This window comes from Muntiacus reevesi, chromosome 2 (genome assembly GCF_963930625.1).
Source record: "Muntiacus reevesi chromosome 2, mMunRee1.1, whole genome shotgun sequence".
Lineage (NCBI taxonomy): Eukaryota > Metazoa > Chordata > Mammalia > Artiodactyla > Cervidae > Muntiacus > Muntiacus reevesi.
Genome location: NC_089250.1, coordinates 182,032,123 through 182,038,284, shown reverse-complemented (window position 1 = coordinate 182,038,284; position 6,162 = coordinate 182,032,123).

Below are 6,162 nucleotides of genomic sequence, written 5' to 3'. Positions count from 1 at the left end.
TATGGTCCAGCTCTCACAACTGTATGTGACCGCTGGGAAGACCATAGCCTTGACTATATGAACCTTTGTCAGCAATGTTTCTGCTTTTCAACACACTGTCTAGGTTTGTCATAGCTTTCCTGCCAAGAAGCCAATGTCTTCATATTTCATCGCTGCAGTCACTGTCTGCAGTGATTTTAGAACCCAAGAAGAGGATATCCGTCACTACTTCTTCCTTTTCTCCCTCTATTTGCCAGTGTTTTGTTTAGAGATCATTTTTAGCACTTAACACAGTCCTCCTTAACTAGGAGGATTAACTGCAATCTTCTCCTGCCCTTCCAATATACGTATATCAACATCACATACATGACTAGAGTTTTACAAGATAGAGAACAGCAGTAACTCATTTCTTTATCCCTTAATGTACCCCATACATACTAAACATTAAGTGTTTGTAGCTTTGAACCAAGAGAGATGTCGAATAATACCTCTTGGAAACTAAGAACATGGAACACTGCATGGATATATCTTATTGCTTCTAAGCATTCTGAAAAGATAAGGGCAAAAAACAGAGCCCACCTCATAAGTACTATAAAGGTTAATGAAATATATTTAAGTGCAGACTCTATACAAAATAAACTTTCAATAAACATCAATGTATTTTATTGCTTTTGTTATTTGATGATAAAAGCATTTGAGGCCGTAAATATTTTTCTAAGAGAATGGGGCCAGCAGAGGATGAGACAGTTTGATGGCATCACCTACATGAATTTGAGCAAGCTCTAGGAGACAGTGAAGGACAGGGGTGCCTGGACAGGGAAGCCTAGCATGCTACAGACCCTGGAGTCACAAAGAGTTGGACACGACTTAACGACCGAACAACAATTTCCTCTATGTGCAGCTTTGGTTTTATTTCATCATTTCTGTATAAAGTAATGTCTTTATTGATGATTTCAAAATAGTCATTGCAGTTTTCATATTCTATTTTTGGCTGTGCGGTGTGTGGAATCTCAGTTCCCCAACCATTGGGCCACCAGGGAATTCCCATCACTGCCATTTTTATTATTTCCTCTTTGAGCCAAGAGTTGGCCAACTGCTCAAACTGTTCCAAAAAATTTCTCTCTATAAAAAAAAATTTTTTTTTTTTACTGCATTGACTAGAAAATGAGATCCATTCTATTTCTGCTTTAAAAAGTTCATTTCAGTTTTCTTCGGACTTATATTTAATAAAACTTGTTAATTATACTCAAAGCCCTAGAAAACAAGGGTTCCATCTTTAGGACCAAATCTAGAACAGTCTTGGACCGCTCAAGTGTTCTTGTGTCTTGAGAAGTATCCTTGGTGGTAAGTGAAGGGGAAGTGAGATAGAGGAGTTTAACTGCTTCCCAATTCTGCCTCCTGGGTGCTGGCTTTTGTTTTTTACTTCCTCTTCCCTTACTAAGAGGTTTTAAAAGCAAACAAAACAAAACAAAGAGGTTTAAAAGCAAAAAAAAAAAAAAAAAAAAACAACTATCACTTGGATTTTATTTTAGGCCAGGCCAGGCGGCTTGTGGGATCTTAGTTCCCTAGCCAAGCCCTCATCAGTCAAAGTGCGGAGTCCTAACCACTGGACTGTCAGGGAATTCCCTGTGTGGATTTTGTATAGCAACTGTTAATAGCAGCCTACCTAATTAAAGCTGGCAGTAAAGATAGGAGACAAATAAACCTAGGAGAGGCTCATCCCTTTCTCTAGCTGAGACAGTCCTCCTTGAGATGCCGTGTTGTTTTCCGAAAGCAGAGAAATCCTGCAGAAGCCATTTAAAAATTTTTTCAATTGTGACTTTCAAGAATCTGTAGCAATTCTTTCACAGTGTGTTGAGAATGTTGTCTAGGCTAAAATCAAGGAACTCAAGGAACAGACTGCTGAATCCACCCTCAAGGGGCTCACAGTATGGTAAGGAGTGAGGCGTGGTACCTTCTGCCTACAGGCACTTTCACAGTTTCCCAAAAACACATCCTAAGGGCCCTCCAGGAAACTTCATGATCTTTAATTCTGAAATGAGTACCCGTCCTGAAATCCTCTCTCAGCAGCATTAGGAACTGCTTCCAGGGACCTCCCTGGTGGTCCAGAGGTTAAGAATCTTCGCAGGGGACATGGGCTCACTCTCTGGTTCAGGAACTAAGATCCCACATGCGGAGGAGCAACTAAGTCACAACTACTGAGGCCGGTGCATTGCAATTACTGAAGCAGACACAAAGAGCTCCTGCACTGCAAAAAAGAAAGCTGCTGGAGGACTGTTCTTGGGGGTGGGGATGGGAGTGGGGTGGTGTCCACTGTGCTTCCAGCTGCAGCCCCAGAGTTCACACCTGAGGGTGCCCTCTACAGGACAGGTGAAATGCCACCTGGTTTTTGATACTGATCTGTGGGTTAAGAAACTTGTCCTAAGGCTTTCCTGAGCAAACAGCCTTTCAGTCATTTTTTTTATTTCAACTATATTTTTAAAATTTTAGCTTCAGTTCTATATCTTCAGGGGGAGTTAGGGTATGAGACTTTATAGGTTCTCGTTTAAAAGTCTGTGTTAATTTGATACCTGCAGTGTGTGTGTTTCTGTGTGTGTGCTTATTTTGCAGGTAGGTCTGTGCAGTGCTTCCTTCCCTTGTGGCTCAGCAGTAAAGAATCTGCCTGTCAGTGCAGGAGACTTGAGTTCGACCCCTGGGTTGGGAAGATCCTTTGGAGACGGAAATGGCAACCCACTCCAGTATTCTTGCCTGGAGAATCCATGGACAGAGGAGCCTGGCGGGCTGCAGTCCATAGGATCGCAGAGAGTCAGACACAACTTGGCCACTAGGCAACAACGTGTTTCCTTCTTTATTGGCAAACTTCACATAGCACTTGAAAACTTCACACATTAGTTTCTCTATGGGCACAATCTGCTTTTTAAAAACCACTTTCCTAATCCTCTGCATTCCAGTTAAAAAATATTTCAGTTAATGAGATTTTTTTACAGTTTTTACTCTAAAAATAAAGAGCAAAGTATGAAAGTCTTCCTCTAAGATTGAGCATGCTTCTTCTGTTTTGCCTTTTAAGTTTTATACTGGAAATATATTCACGGAGTATGTTCCATGTGTCATGAAATGTTTACATACTCACTGAAAACCACAAAAGTGCATAGAGAACACTTAAAAAATGTAAAAAGCACAACCTCCTAATCCCAATTCTACTCTCTAGAGGTTGCCATATTATTTCTTGAATCTATCTTCAGATTTTCAAATTTTAAAAATTATTTTTCCTACAACATCCCTGGGGATCCAATGGTTAATACTCCACACTTCCCCTGCAGGGAGCAAGGGTTGATCCCTGGTTAGGGAACTAAGATCCTGTATGCCACACGGGCAAGAAAAAAAAATTTTCCCCTGTTATCTACAAACATGGGATTATACTATCACACTGCATGGTAAACATGCTCTTTTCATTTACTAATATATTAATATATTGACCATCCTTGCACATTAGCACATGGAAACCCATCACACTTTTCAAGGGAGGCATGCTTGCCGGCTAAGTCATATTCAACTCTTTGCGACCCCATGGACCATAGCCCTCCAGGCTACTCTCTCCAGGCAACAATACTGGAGTCTGTTGCCATTTCTTCCTCGAGGGTATCTTCCTGACTCTGGGACTGAAACTGCATCTCCTGCATTGGCAGGAGTTCTTTATCACTGCACCACCTGGGAAGTTCTCATTACAACATATCAGCAAACTACATGATACCCACAGGCACCATGACAGTTCCAAGGCTCACCAGAAAGGTCAAAAAGTGGGCAGTGGCCCAATTCCTGGAAATCTCCACTCCCTTTCAAGGGATGCAGTACAGCACATAGAACGGATTTTCCAAAATTACTAAACCAGCCCCCAAGTGATAGTCATCTAAATTGTTTACAGTTTCTAACTAACTGGCAAATGTAGCAGGCAGGGGAATGTTCTAGAAGAATGAGAATGATCTGAATAAGAAGGTGCCCCCCACACCACCATGTTAGTCTAGTTAACTAGAATTCAATCTAGTCACGTTTATCTGAGACTAGAAAGTAGTCTTGATGGCAAGGACTTCAAAAGAGAATGTTGGATCTAGAATTACAGCTAGACCATCAACCTGGGTGTTCCCTCTTTTTGACTTTCCTCCTGCAGTAGATTTGGATCAAAGGAAATCTTTCTTGAACGTAAAACAGTTAAAACGTAGGGGCTGCTCTAGCTGACATTGGGGAGGGGATGTCTATATCTAGAGCCCCCTGACAGATTTCTGCAGGTGGACTTCGGAAAGTCCATGAAGCCCCTGAAGTGATATACGTAACTGTAGATGCAGGTGCCTCCCCCCTCCCCGCCCCCCCTCCCCGAAAAACACACACACACAAACAAGAAAAACGAAAGGGAATTCCCGGGCAATCCACTGGTTGGGACTCTGCGCTTTCACTACCAGACCCGGGTTCAATTCCCAGTCGGGGAACTAAGATGCCACAAGCCGCGCGGCGCCGCCAAAAAACCACTGCCCTAACGGTCCATAGCCATTTCACTAGTTTTTCAGAAGGAATCACGATACAGACAAGTTTAAAGATCTGTACTAATCAGGATTGGTAGGTGCAGCATTTGAGAATCGAGAAGACGGCAATGCTGGTGTTGGGCTGAACAATCTATTTCACGCCTCTTTCTAGGACTGGAAATTAGCGTTTACACACCTCTCTCCTCCCCAGGTGAGAAGTTCCTCGAGGCAGGGACCCTGCCTGCCCGTGACCACCTCGCCCCTGACACTGGAATAGGCACACAGCAGGGACTCAGTAAATACTTGCCGTAAACATGAGTGATCTACAGTACCATCAGGGGCGAAAAGACTGGGGACCTACAGAACCAGCGCAGCCCCGTGGCGCCGAAGCCTGCGAGCCCCCGGCCGCCGCGGGCCGAGCGAATTCCACTTGCCCGCGTAGCTCCCGGGATACCAGCCACTACGACCGCGCCTCCTCTGCGCACGGCGAGCGGCCGCTCGGGCGGGAAGCAGCTACAGGCCACTGCGGCCGCCAATCTTCACCACGGCGGCCCAGCACCCGCTAAGAGACACTGCGCCGGAGGGCCCGCCCACCCGCCTTCCTATTGACGCCGCATACTCCCGGGACCTCCTGGGGGATGTAGTTCCGAGCGTCTTGAGCACAAATGCGGGCGCTGCCAGGGCAGACCCAGCGGAGAGTCGCGCCTGTCGGGCCTTTCTCTGCCTCCAGCAGGCCCTGCGGGCTCCTGGCAGAGATGGTGTGCTCAGCGGATTTCCACCTCAGAGCCTGCCTGCCTGCTGTTGCCCTGCGCTGACACTTCCCGTTTATCCTGGGGCCGTTCTTCCTGCAGACACGGAGTTTGGACCGAAGGGGTCCTGGAGGTGATGACAGTGCTGGAGCAGGAATCTCCTATCCACATCCGTGGACACCGCCCGTGACGTGCCAGGCGTTGGAACACCAAAGAATGAAGCTAGGATTTCTTCCACGTTGCCGGCGGCCCTTGCAAACACTATCTGGTTGACTTCCATTAGCAACCCATTTGACAGATAGGAAAACAATTTCGGAGAAGTGGAATAATTTGCCCAGGTCACACAGGTCCTAGATCTTGGAGTCCCATATTTCCTCACCACTCTGTGCAGCTTCCAAACTCGTCAACAGTTTCAATGCAAGGTGATGGGCAGGAATGAAATGACCAGAGCACCAGGAAGGAGGGGTCAGCTCTGCCAGTGATGAGAAGTGGGAGCTGGAAGTGGAGACAAAATTAGGTAAACCTTATCTCAAAGGATGCATGGAAGGGAAAGCAGTTGCCTTCGGCCATTAGGGACTGTGTGCTCAAGGCCAGCCTCCTTATAGGGGCCATATAAATACTGGTAGAACAAACAAAAATTTTTCCAATTTTTTTTTGTGTGTGTGTGTAATAAAGTTTTATTAAAGTATAAAGGAGATAGAGAAAGCTTCTGACATAGGCATCAGAAGGGGGCAAAAGAGTACCCCCTTTGCTAATGTTAGCAATGGAGTTATATACTCTCCAATGAATCCAAAGAATGTCTGGAGGTTGTAAAGACCTCACCAGACCTACTCCCATAATTTACATTTTAAGATAACAGAGTTGGCCAGGTTTAATCCAGAGACTGTCCTCAGGCAGGATACATCCTTGTAAAGACCTCA